This window comes from Triticum dicoccoides, chromosome 6A (genome assembly GCF_002162155.2).
Source record: "Triticum dicoccoides isolate Atlit2015 ecotype Zavitan chromosome 6A, WEW_v2.0, whole genome shotgun sequence".
NCBI classification, from domain to species: Eukaryota; Viridiplantae; Streptophyta; class Magnoliopsida; order Poales; family Poaceae; genus Triticum; species Triticum dicoccoides.
In genome coordinates, this window is record NC_041390.1 from 247398875 (window position 1) to 247410047 (window position 11173).

Sequence of the window (11173 nt, forward strand, 5' to 3'; positions counted from 1 at the left end):
ATCGTCTTTCCAAAGTAGCCCATTTCTTACCTGTTCATGAGAGTATAACCGCTAGTCAGCTGGCAGACTTATACATCTCCCGAATAGTGTCCCTCCATGGTGTTCCTTTGGAAATTAACTCGGATCGAGGAAGTCTTTTCACCTCTCGATTTTGGGAAAGCTTCCAAAATGCTATGGGAACCCGTCTCTCCTTTAGCACCGCCTTCCACCCTCAGTCGAGTGGTCAAGTGGAACGCGTCAACCAGATTCTAGAAGACATGCTTCGAGCCTCTGTTATCTCATTCGGAATGGACTGGGAGAAGTGCCTTCCATTTGCCGAATTCGCTTACAACAACAGCTATCAATCTAGCTTGGGTAAAGCCCCTTTTGAAGTTCTCTATGGACGACGGTGTCGAACACCCCTTAACTGGTCAGAGACCGGGGAAAGAGAATTCTTTGGCCCGGATATGATTCAGGAAGCAGAAGAACAAGTTCGCATCGTTCGTGAAAAGTTGAAAACAGCCCAATCTCGTCAAAAGAGTCAATATGACCGAAAACATAAGGCTATGACTTTCGAGGTTGACGAGAAGGCTTATCTTCGGGTCACCCCTCTGAAGGGAACCCATCGTTTCGGTATTAAGGGCAAATTGGCTCCTCGTTACATTGGACCTTTTTGCATTCTCGCCAAACGAGGAGAAGTTGCCTACCAGTTGGAACTACCTCCGCACCTCTCCAGAGTCCACGATGTCTTCCACGTTTCTCAACTCAGGCGTTGCTTCTCGGATCCTATCCGTGGAGTGGACCACGAAACGCTTGATCTCCAAGATAATCTTACATATCGAGAGTACCCCATTCGTATCCTCGATCAGGCCAAACGTACCACCCGACGTCATAATATCAAGTTTCTCAAAGTTCAATGGTCGCACCATTCTGAGGATGAAGCAACTTGGGAAAGGGAGGATCGTCTTCGACTCGAGTATCCCGCCTTCTTCCCGGAGGAACCCAAATCTCGGGACGAGATTCTTTTGAGTGGGGGTGAGTTGTCACACCCTAGCTAGTCATGCATCAGAGTGTGTGCATCATGTTTAAAATTCCATTTAATTTTGAAATGGGGATTTGTGAAACCCTCAGAATCATTTCTGAAAATGATCCAAATAAAAATTTCTCCAAAAGGGTCCAAGAAAATGCTCATGTTGCTCTCTGAAAATATTGGACAGAGATAAAAATCAAACCAATATTTTTAAGAGCTCATAGGTATTATTTTGGGCATTTGGAATTAATGCATAAATATTTGCATTGGAAATATATTAGTTATATATATTAATATATGTCCAAAAATTATGCCACCTGTTGGGGAGCTCTGGAATAATATATCTAGCTCCTGCAAAAATTGGCATAAGGTTATAAAATGATTTAATATTTTATTTAAATCAAAACAAATGTCAGAAATTAGAAAACAGAAATAAATAAAAGGGAGGACCTTACCTGGGCCTTTTACCTGGCGCCTCTGGCCCAGCCAGCTGGCCGGCCCAGCCCACCTCCTCCTCTGTCGTCTTCGTCCTCGACAGAGGGAGGGGAGTGTGCCCGGCGCGCGCGCGCGCCACCGCGCCACGCCACCTGCTCGCCTGCCTGCCTGCCCCTCCCCTCCTCGTCTGGATGGCCTGGAACAACGCCACGCCCTCCCCCGTTCTCTCTCACTCTCCCTCGGTTCTTCCCCTCCTCTCCCTCGCTCTCTCTCTCACGGCCGAACACCACCATCGCCGCCGTTCGCCATAGCAGCCGTCACCGGCCACCCCTCGCCCCTCCGCTGAGCTCAGGAGCTCCGCCGCGACCCCCTCTTCCTCCCCACCAAGCCAAGCCCCTCGGGAAGCTCTGCATCGCCTCCACGCCATCGTCTTCCTCCTCGGGCTCCGACCACCATCGCCGTCGATTCGCCGTCTCCAGCGCGTCCCCGAGCCCGCTTCGACGCCCACTGCAACCGCGGTGAGCTCCGCCAATGTTTCCCCCTCTTTTCCCCCTCGTTCCCGGACCGTAACCCCGTTTCCCACCACGGCCGAACCTCCGCCGTCGCCGAGCTCGCCGTCGACGCAGCTCCGGTGACCATTTGGTCACCCCGGCGAGTCCAACAAGTCCGTAAGGACCCGTAGAGCCCCTCCAGCGCCTCAGCTCCCTCGCTTGCGAGCAGCAGCACCGATCCCGACCGCACCCGAACTCCGGCCGCCACTCACGAGCTCGCCGTCGTCGGTACCGGCCACCACAGGCACGGCCACCACCACCGTTCGACGCGCGGGAGCAAGGGCTCTCCAACGAACCCAAGCACGGCCTCGCCCGTGCCCTGTAGCGCGTTTCCGTATCGCGCCGCCGTCTCGGGCCTCGCCGGCGTCATGTCGCCGGTGGGTTTGACCTGTTTGACCTGGGGTTTGACCCCCCCAGAGTCACTGACGCGTGGGCCCCGTCGGCCAGGTGGTCAGATTAGTGCTAATCACTGTTAGTTAACCCCCTGACACTGACCAGTGGGCCCCAGCGCCACTAATTCCTAATTAGGATTAAATTAACCCTGTTAAACCCCCCTGTCACTGACGTGTGGACCCCACACGTCAGGTTTGACCCCAGCCAGCCGCAGTTGACCACTGACGTCATGCTGACGTCATGCTGGCGCAATATATATATTTCTGGATTTAATTTAAATCAGGAAATTCCAGAATATTATTTAAACTTCAAAAATTCATAAATTTTATTCTGTAACTCCAAATTAGACAAATTATATATGAAAAATGATCAGAAAAATCCAATCTATCCATCTGTACTATTTTCATGCATGATCAAACAAGTTAAATTGATGTTTAAAGCAGAACAAGGAAAAGCACTTTAAAAGGCCATGTTTGAGTTTGAAATTTGAATCTTTGATTGAAATTGGTTCAAACCCTTCTGGTTTTAGCTGCATTAGCCCAACACACTCATATTGCCATGTTTCATGCATGCATCATATTGTTGCACATATTTTGGTGATGGTTGTGTATCGGTGTCCTTTGCGACAGGTTCTGCCTCCGAGGAGTACCGTGATTACCCTAACGAAGAACCGTATCAGTGCATCGAACCATCAGGCAAGCAACCAACCATTTGATCATATCGATACAATCCCATGTTCTCGCTCCTGCTCTCTTTGTAAGTCTTGCAGAGTACCTTTGTACTTATGTTGCTATAATTTACATTTTTACAGAAGACGCTGCAACCCCTTCTGATGGGTTCTATGTAGACGTTGACATCAACGAGTAGGCTAAAGACCCAGGTGGTGACCCTGAGCTTGTGAAGGACCACGTAGTATAGCTAGGCTTTCCAAGCCTCTTTTATTTTACTAGTTGTCTGTACTCAGACAAGTTACTTCCGCTGCTGGTTTGTATGACTGTATGACTTGAATGTTGGGTCGTGAGACCCGTACCTTTGTGTATGTTATGTATGGCTCCCTGAGCCTTAAATAAAGTACTTGTGTCGTAGAGTCATGTTGTGATGCTTCGTTGTATTTGCACATATCGAGCATATTGTGTGTATGTTATTGAAATGCTTGGTATGTGTGGGATCTGACTATGTAGTTGTTTATCTTTAGTAGCCTCTCTTACCGGGAAATGTCTCCTAGTGTTACCGCTGAGCCATGGTAGCTTGCTACTGCTCTGGAACACTTAGGCTGGCCGGCATGTGTCCTTCTTCGTTCCTGTGTCTGTCCCTTCGGGGAAATGTCACGCTTTGAGTACCGGAGTCCTGTTAGCCCGCTACAGCCCGGTTTACCGGAGTCCTGCTAGCCCAGTGCTACAGCCCGGACCCACTTGCTGATGACCGACACGTTCGAAGCTGGGTCATGGATGCCTGTCCCTGTAAGTCTGTGCCACTTTGGGTTTACGACTAGTCATGTCAGCCCGGGCTCCTTATCATATGGATGCTAGCGACACTATCATATACGTGAGCCAAAAGGCGCAAACGGTCCCGGGCAAAGGTAAGGCGACACCCGTGGGGATACCGTGCGTGAGGCCGCAAAGTGATATGAGGTGTTACCGGCTAGATCGATGTGACATCGAGTCGGGGTCCTGACAACAATCTGCACGTCGGACTCGTCGTCATTGAAGCCTGGTTCAGGGGCTACTGAGGGAGTCCTGGATTAGGGGGTCCTCGGGCAGCCGGACTGTTGGACTATGAAGATACAAGATTGAAGACTTCGTCCCGTGTCCAGGTGGGACTCTCCTTTGCGTGGAAGGCAAGCTTGGCAATTCGGATATGTAGATCTCCTCCCTTGTAACCGACTCTGTGTAACCCTTGCCCCCTCCGGTGTCTATATAAACCGGAGGGTTTAGTCCGTAGGGCGACAACAATCATGCCATAGGCTAGCTTCTAGGGTTTAGCCTCTCCGATCTCGTGGTAGATCAACTCTTGTAATACTCATGTCATCATGATCAATCAAGAAGGAAGTAGGGTATCACCTCCATCGAGAGGGCCCGAACCTGGGTAAACATTGTGTCCCCCGCCTCCAGTTACCATCTGCCTTAGACGCATAGTTCGGGACCCCCTAACCGAGATCCGCTGGTTTTGACACCGACAACCAGCCTCTCTAGGCGCGCCCTAAGGAGTCCTACTCCCACCGGGAGTAGGATTCCCCCACCCTTCCCTTTGTTGGTTCTAGCAGAGAAGGAAGGAGAGGGAAGAAGGAAGGAAAGGGGGGCCGGCCCCCCTCCCAATTCGGATTGGGATTGGGGGGAGGGGCGCCCCTCCTTTGCTTCTTTCCCCCCTCTTCCACTAAGGCCCAATAAGGCCCATATACCTCCCGGGGGTTTCCATAACCTCCTGGTACTCTGGTATACTCCCGATTTCACCTGGAACCATTCTAATGTCCAAACATAGGCTTCCAGTATATTGATCTTGACATCTCGACCATTTAGGGACTCATCTTCATGTCCGTGATCAAATCCAGGACCCCGAACTACCTTCGCTACATCAAAACATATGAACTCGTAGTACCGATCGTCACCGAACGTTATGCGTGCGGACCCTACAGGTTCGAGAACTATGTAGACATGACCGAGAGATGTCTCTGGTCAATAACCAATAGCGGAACCTGGATGCTTATGTTGGTTCCTACATATTCTATGAAGATCTTTATTATTCAAACCGCATAACGATATACGTTGTTCCTTTTGTCATCGGTATGTTACTTTCCCGAGATCCAATCATCAGTATCTCAATATCTAGTTCAATCTCGTTACCGGCAAGTCTCTTTACTTTTTCCGTAATGCTACATCCCATAACTAACTCATTAGCTACATTGCTTGCAAGGCTTATAGTGATGTACATTACCGAGAGGGTACAGAGATACCTCTCCGACAATCAGAGTGACAAATCCTAATCTTTATCCTTGCCAACTCAACAAACACCATCGGAGACACCTGTAGAGCACCTTTATAATCACCGAGTTACGTTGTGATGTTTGGTATCACACAAAGTGTTCCTTCGGTATTCGGGAGTTGCATGATCTCATAGTCATAGGAACATGTATAGTTATGGAGAAAGCAATAGCAACAACTAAACGATCATCGTGCTAAGCTAACGGATGGGTCAAGTCAATAACATCATTCTCTAATGATGTGATCTTGTTAATCAAATGACAACTCATGTCTATGGTTAGGAAACATAACCATCATTCATTCAACGATCTAGTCAAGTAGAGGCAAACTAGTGACACTCTGTTTGTCTATGTATTCACAGATGTACTAAGTTTCTGGTTAATACAATTCTAGCATCAATAGTAAACATTTATCATGATATAAGGAAATATAAATAAAAACTTTATTATTGCCTCTAGGGCATATTCCCTTCAGCGAGGTCGCCCGAGTCTACCGTGTGGATGGCGCCCTCGCCATCCACTTTGAGTACGACGATGCCTGCATGATGTTCTTCAAGGTATTTGATGAAGAAGGCCCCCGCTTGGAGTGCTGCCCTAAAGGGGGTCATCAGGACAGCGTAGCGGCCAATGCCAAGCCCGCCGGTGGCTTCGCCATCAGCTCCTCCAGCAATGGCGGCGACTCCTGGTGGTCCAGCGATTCTCCCGAGCTTGACGAGACTCCGGAGACAAGCGACGACAGCTACGTGCCCTCGATCTCTCACCGCGCCCGGAGCAACGTCGTAGCGTCCGGCCGCCGTCGTCGTTGATCTGGATGAGGTTGGCGCCGGCCTCCGGTGGCCCACTGTTGATGATAGCGTCAGCGGCGCTTGGCGCGTGTAGATAGGGCCCCTAGAAACTTCCTTCTTTTGTTACCTACGAGGAATCAAGACGGACCCCGTGGGGGCGTCTAAAGGATCTGTAATGTCTTTTGTTGATATTATCCTTATTATGAAAAGTTGCGAATGCATGTCTTGCTTCGGCTTGGACTCCCCTTTCCAACCCCGCGGCAGCATGGTGCTCTACGCTGACAGGTCTCGGTCCCCAGGCAGGCTGCAGCCGTCGCTGGTATGCCAGGTCATGATGCGGTGGTCAAGGCCAGGAGGTGAGCGGCCCGAGGTCCAGTAAGAGCTCCTGAGGCGCGATGCTCAACAGGTCCCCTTTTGCGCGCAAGAAGCTACCTAGAGGTGGGAAAGGGAGGCGACGCTGCCAGAGCAGGGCTGCGAGAGGTGGGAATCTTATGCCATAGCGCTCGGCCGACCCGAGTGCGAAACTTATCTTGGTAGTCAGGAGTTGCTTCCTTGTGCTGCGCCGGACTCGTGTGCCGATGGCTGTAGTATAGACAGGTTAGGCCCGTGCAAGCCTCCCCCTCTTATCCACGCTCTTCTATGTGCTCTACGTCCTCAGGTCCTGGCCCTCGAGCGAGCTCAGCCGCCGCTGGTATGCCAGGTCACGGTGCCGTGGTCAAGGCCAGGGGGTGAGGGCTGGAGAGCTAGTAAGAGATCCTGAGTCGCGATGCTCAGGAGCCCCCTTTTAACGCGCAAGAGAATTGCATGGGAGAAGTCAGAGCCCGCGGTACCGCCCGTCGTTGCCCTCGGGAGGTTCCTGCAGGTTAGCGTGAGGAGGGACACAAATTGCCGCTATGATTGCTGGTCTGCCACTGGTCGCTCCGCAAGAAGGTGAAGGCACTGAGTGTCTGGTGAGGTGACGTGCACGGGCGTGCTGCAAACCAGAGCTCGACCGCTCAGATTTGTCAGCGTTGCAGCGACGGACCTGAGCACAAGCGCCGTGCTGGCATGAGTGGCTCCCATGGTGGGCGGCAATCAAAAAGGTAATGACCATGAGTAACTCATGCATGGAGAGCAAACTAGCTTAGGTAAATGCAAGAACGATACATGCCACTGGGTCAGACCCGAGCAGCCTGGGGATGATGCGGCCCGAGGGGCGCCCCCAGCAGGGTAAGCTAAAGATGCAAGAGGGTACATGCCGTAGGGACAGGCCCATGCGACCTAGGAATAATGCAGCCCGAGAGGAGCTCCTAGCTGAATGAACTTGGAAAATGTCACCTGGTTTTGTTGTCGAAGGAGAGTTGGGGTAGCTGAAGGTGCGCGCTGAAGAAGCCGCTCCTCACGAGCCGTCAAGACCCTGAGCCTTGGGAGGCTCTAGGGGCTCAGGGGGCTTCCTGAGGACTATCTCCATTTTCGGCAGGACCGCATGATGCCTGGCCTCCTGGGTTGCCAGGATGCTCCGTAGATTGCGCTGGAAGGCGGTTGCCACGCTCGGCAGGCCGAACGGCATGCATACGTAGATGTGAGGTGGACCCTCACACTGGCCAGCACATGAAGGCTAGAAGCGCTCTAGAGATGCGGCCCTGTTGAGCCCTGGGATGTCGATGCAGATGCGCAGCTCACCAGCCTCGCCCGGGTGGGGAGCTATACCAGGTGGGCGGTGGCCGCTGCGTATTGCCCTTGCTTCCTAAAGCTCCTGAGTGGTCTTGAGTCTTGACGATTTACTCCTGAGCGCCTGGTGTTCCTCGCCCGGTGCCCTCCTGAGGGAAACGTGCCGCGAAGCACACCTCCACGTGGTGCCCGAGTGCCTCCCTCATGATGTTGGCCAGGTCTCAGGCCCTCTAGAAGAGAGCCCCCGAGCCCTACCCAAGGAGGGCACCGTGCGCGCCTTGCTATGCGAGGGAGGGAGGCGCCCTAGGCGGAGGCGCCGATCCTGAGGTGGCGCCGCTCCCCTGAGGCCCAATGCGGAGTAGCTGCTTCTTTTACTTATTGGGGTTGGCCTTAGGAGGTACTACACACAAGCGTTGTTAGGGTCTTCGATTGCTGCAGCTTGGAAGGCGCGCTCGAGGGAGCACACCGCATCTCTTTCTTCGCAGGGGACTGTGATGATTCTGTTGCTTCCTGGCATCTTGAGGACGTTGTAGCCATGGTGGGTGACTGCCATAAATTTGGCTAATGTTGGGTACCCGAGGATGGCATTGTATGACAGAAGGATGTGGGTAACGTCAAACTCGATGAGCTCGGTGTGGTAGTTGTCGCGCCGACCAAAGGTGACAGGGAGACGAACTTGACCTATCAGGGTGGTGGAGCAGTTGGTCACTCCTAAGAAAGGCTTGGTGGGCTGAAGCTGATCATATGGCACTTGAAGGTTGTCGAACGTCTCGACGGACAGGACATTGAGCCCTGCGCCTCCGTTGATAAGGGTCTTGGTGACTTGGACATTGCTAATGATGGGTGAACAAAGCATCGGGAGGACGCTGGCGGTCGCCGCGCATTTGAGCTGGTCCACGGAGATGAAGGTGATGGCGTACTTGGACCATCTGAGCGGGCGCGTGGCCTCAAACTTGGGGAGGGCTGCATTCCCCTCACGAGAGAACTGCTTGAAGATGTGCTGGGAAGCCAGGGCCTGAGCACCACCCAAGATGCAAGCGATGGCGCATGGCTCCTGGAAGCCCCCAGCCCCTTCGTCCTGTTGATGGTCGTCATTCCTCCTTGGTGGCGGCGGCACCGGAGGAAGACTAGGGTTGCCCTGAGGATGGTCCTCGCGAGGCTAGTCCCACCAGGCGCCCTCACGAGGCTGGTCCTGCCAATGGTCCTCGCGAGGCTGGTCACGCCACTCCTTGTGAGTGTCGCGGTTGTCCAATGTCCTCCACCTCGTCCACTTCATCGGTCGTACCCCGGTCGTTGCGCTCGAGGTGTCGACCGAAGCATCCATCTAGAATGGCTCTGAGCTCTTGACAATCGTTGGTGTTGTGGCTGCGCACGTTGTGGAAGGCGCAGAACGTACGGCTGCCCTCGGACGACTCGGGGAGGTCCCGGCCATGCTTTGTGTTTGGCTCTGCCGCTTGTGCGTCCACTCCCGTGCGCTTCACGTGCTTGACCTCGGCCTTCTTCTCCTCTGGATCTGCAACAGGGAGCTCGAGGAGGGAGAGATGCCCCTCCTCAGCTCTTGCACACTTGGTTGCTATGTTGAACAGCTCCAAAGTCGTGCACAGCTCCTCATGGATGGCGAGCTCCTCCTTCATCTTGATGTCGCGGACGCCATCAGAAAACGCAGAGATGATGGCCTCATCCGTCACCTTGGGGATCTTGAGGCGCGCTATTGAAGCGCTGGATGTACTTCTGCAGGGTCTCTCCCAGCTGTTGCTTGATGCGGCGCAGGTCACCCGGGCTGGAGGTCGGTCGCGTGTGCCCTTGAAGTTGGCGACAAAGCTTTCGCGCATCTCACCCCCGGAGGAGATTGAGCTGGGAGGCTGATTCAGGAGCCACGAGCGAGCGCCATCCTTGAGAGCCATGGGAAACCAGTTCGCCATGACCTTTTCGTCGTCGTGCGCCACCTCGATGCTCAACTCGTAAAGCTGCAGGAACTCTGTGGGGTTGGGGGTGCCATCATAGCGAGGAGGCAGGTCCAGCTTGAACTTGCCTCGCCAGACAATGCTACACAGCTTGGGAACGAGGGCGCGGCAGCCTGCGGTGGCCACCGGGGCCCTCTGCAGGGGTGGAGCCTGCACTTGATGTCCGCGCACCGCCACCATAGGCGGCACATGGTCTTGTCGCGGCGCCGGGAGCGCTGGAGCGTTTTCTTGCGGCCGGGGAACCTCTTGGTAGCTTCCTTCTTCGTGCGCGGGCACACGGCGGGGTGGATCATGCCGTGGGGCCACATGTCTTGGGGCGAGGACGTCGTCTTGACACGGAGGAGGCGGAGGCTTTCCGTGAGCTGCGCATCTCGGCGCGAGGGCACCGTCTTGAGGCGGAAGGGGCGGGGGCGCTCCATGAGCTACATCGCCCGCAGCTGGAGGTGGGCGAGGCAGCGAGAGGAATGGTGCAGGAGAGCCTCCAGTGGTGCTGACGGGCTCGGCGATGCGGCCCAACCAGTCCTCGTAGAGGTCGTCGACCGGGCGATAGTGCAAGAGCTCGCGTGCCATGAGTAGCGCAGCCTGCGCATCTGCGGGTGCGCGGCGAGCATGAGACGATGAGCTGGCTGGAGTCAGCGATGGGGTGGTGGTGCGACCGTCCCTCCACATGAAGGGGTGCAGTGAGGACGCTTGCTACTCATTTTCCGACAGGCTGGTAGCGACATTGACAACAGGAGACGGAGAACGACAGGGAGGCCCGCCAACAGGGGCTGTCTGAGCGACACGGGCGGAGAATGCGGCCCGGTGCTCGGCGCGGGCTCGACGTGCATCTGACATGGATGTGGTGGAGCGATGGGACGCGGATCAGCGGAAGGAAAGCTTTAGCACACCCCTACCTGGCTCGCCAAATGTCGGATTTCGGTTTCTGGCAAAACCCTTTAGGTTCGAACACTGGGGTGCGCACGAAGATCTCTCCCCCTCTAGCTCTTGCCCTCACCACAATCTCAAGTCTTAGTGTGTCGAACTTGCAGAACATGGGACACAAGATTTATACTGGTTCGGGCCACCGATGTGGTGTAATACCCTACTCCAGTGTGGTGTGGTGGATTGTCTCTTTGGCTGAGGATGAACTATTACAAGAGAAGAACAGCCTCCTGAGGAGAGGTGCTCTTGTGCTTGGCGAGTTGATGCCGTAAAGGATTGTCCCCCTTTTAAGGTGGTGGCTAGTCCTATTTATAGAGGCCCGGGTCCTCTCCCAAAATATTAGGTGGGAAGGGATCCCACAACGGTCAGTTTGAAGGGGGACAGCTAGTACAAGATATCCTGACAAAAGATGGTCTTCACCTGCCAAAGGCTCTGGTGGTGACGGCATCCTGGGCTCCATGGTGACCTCCATCCCGCCGTCTTGC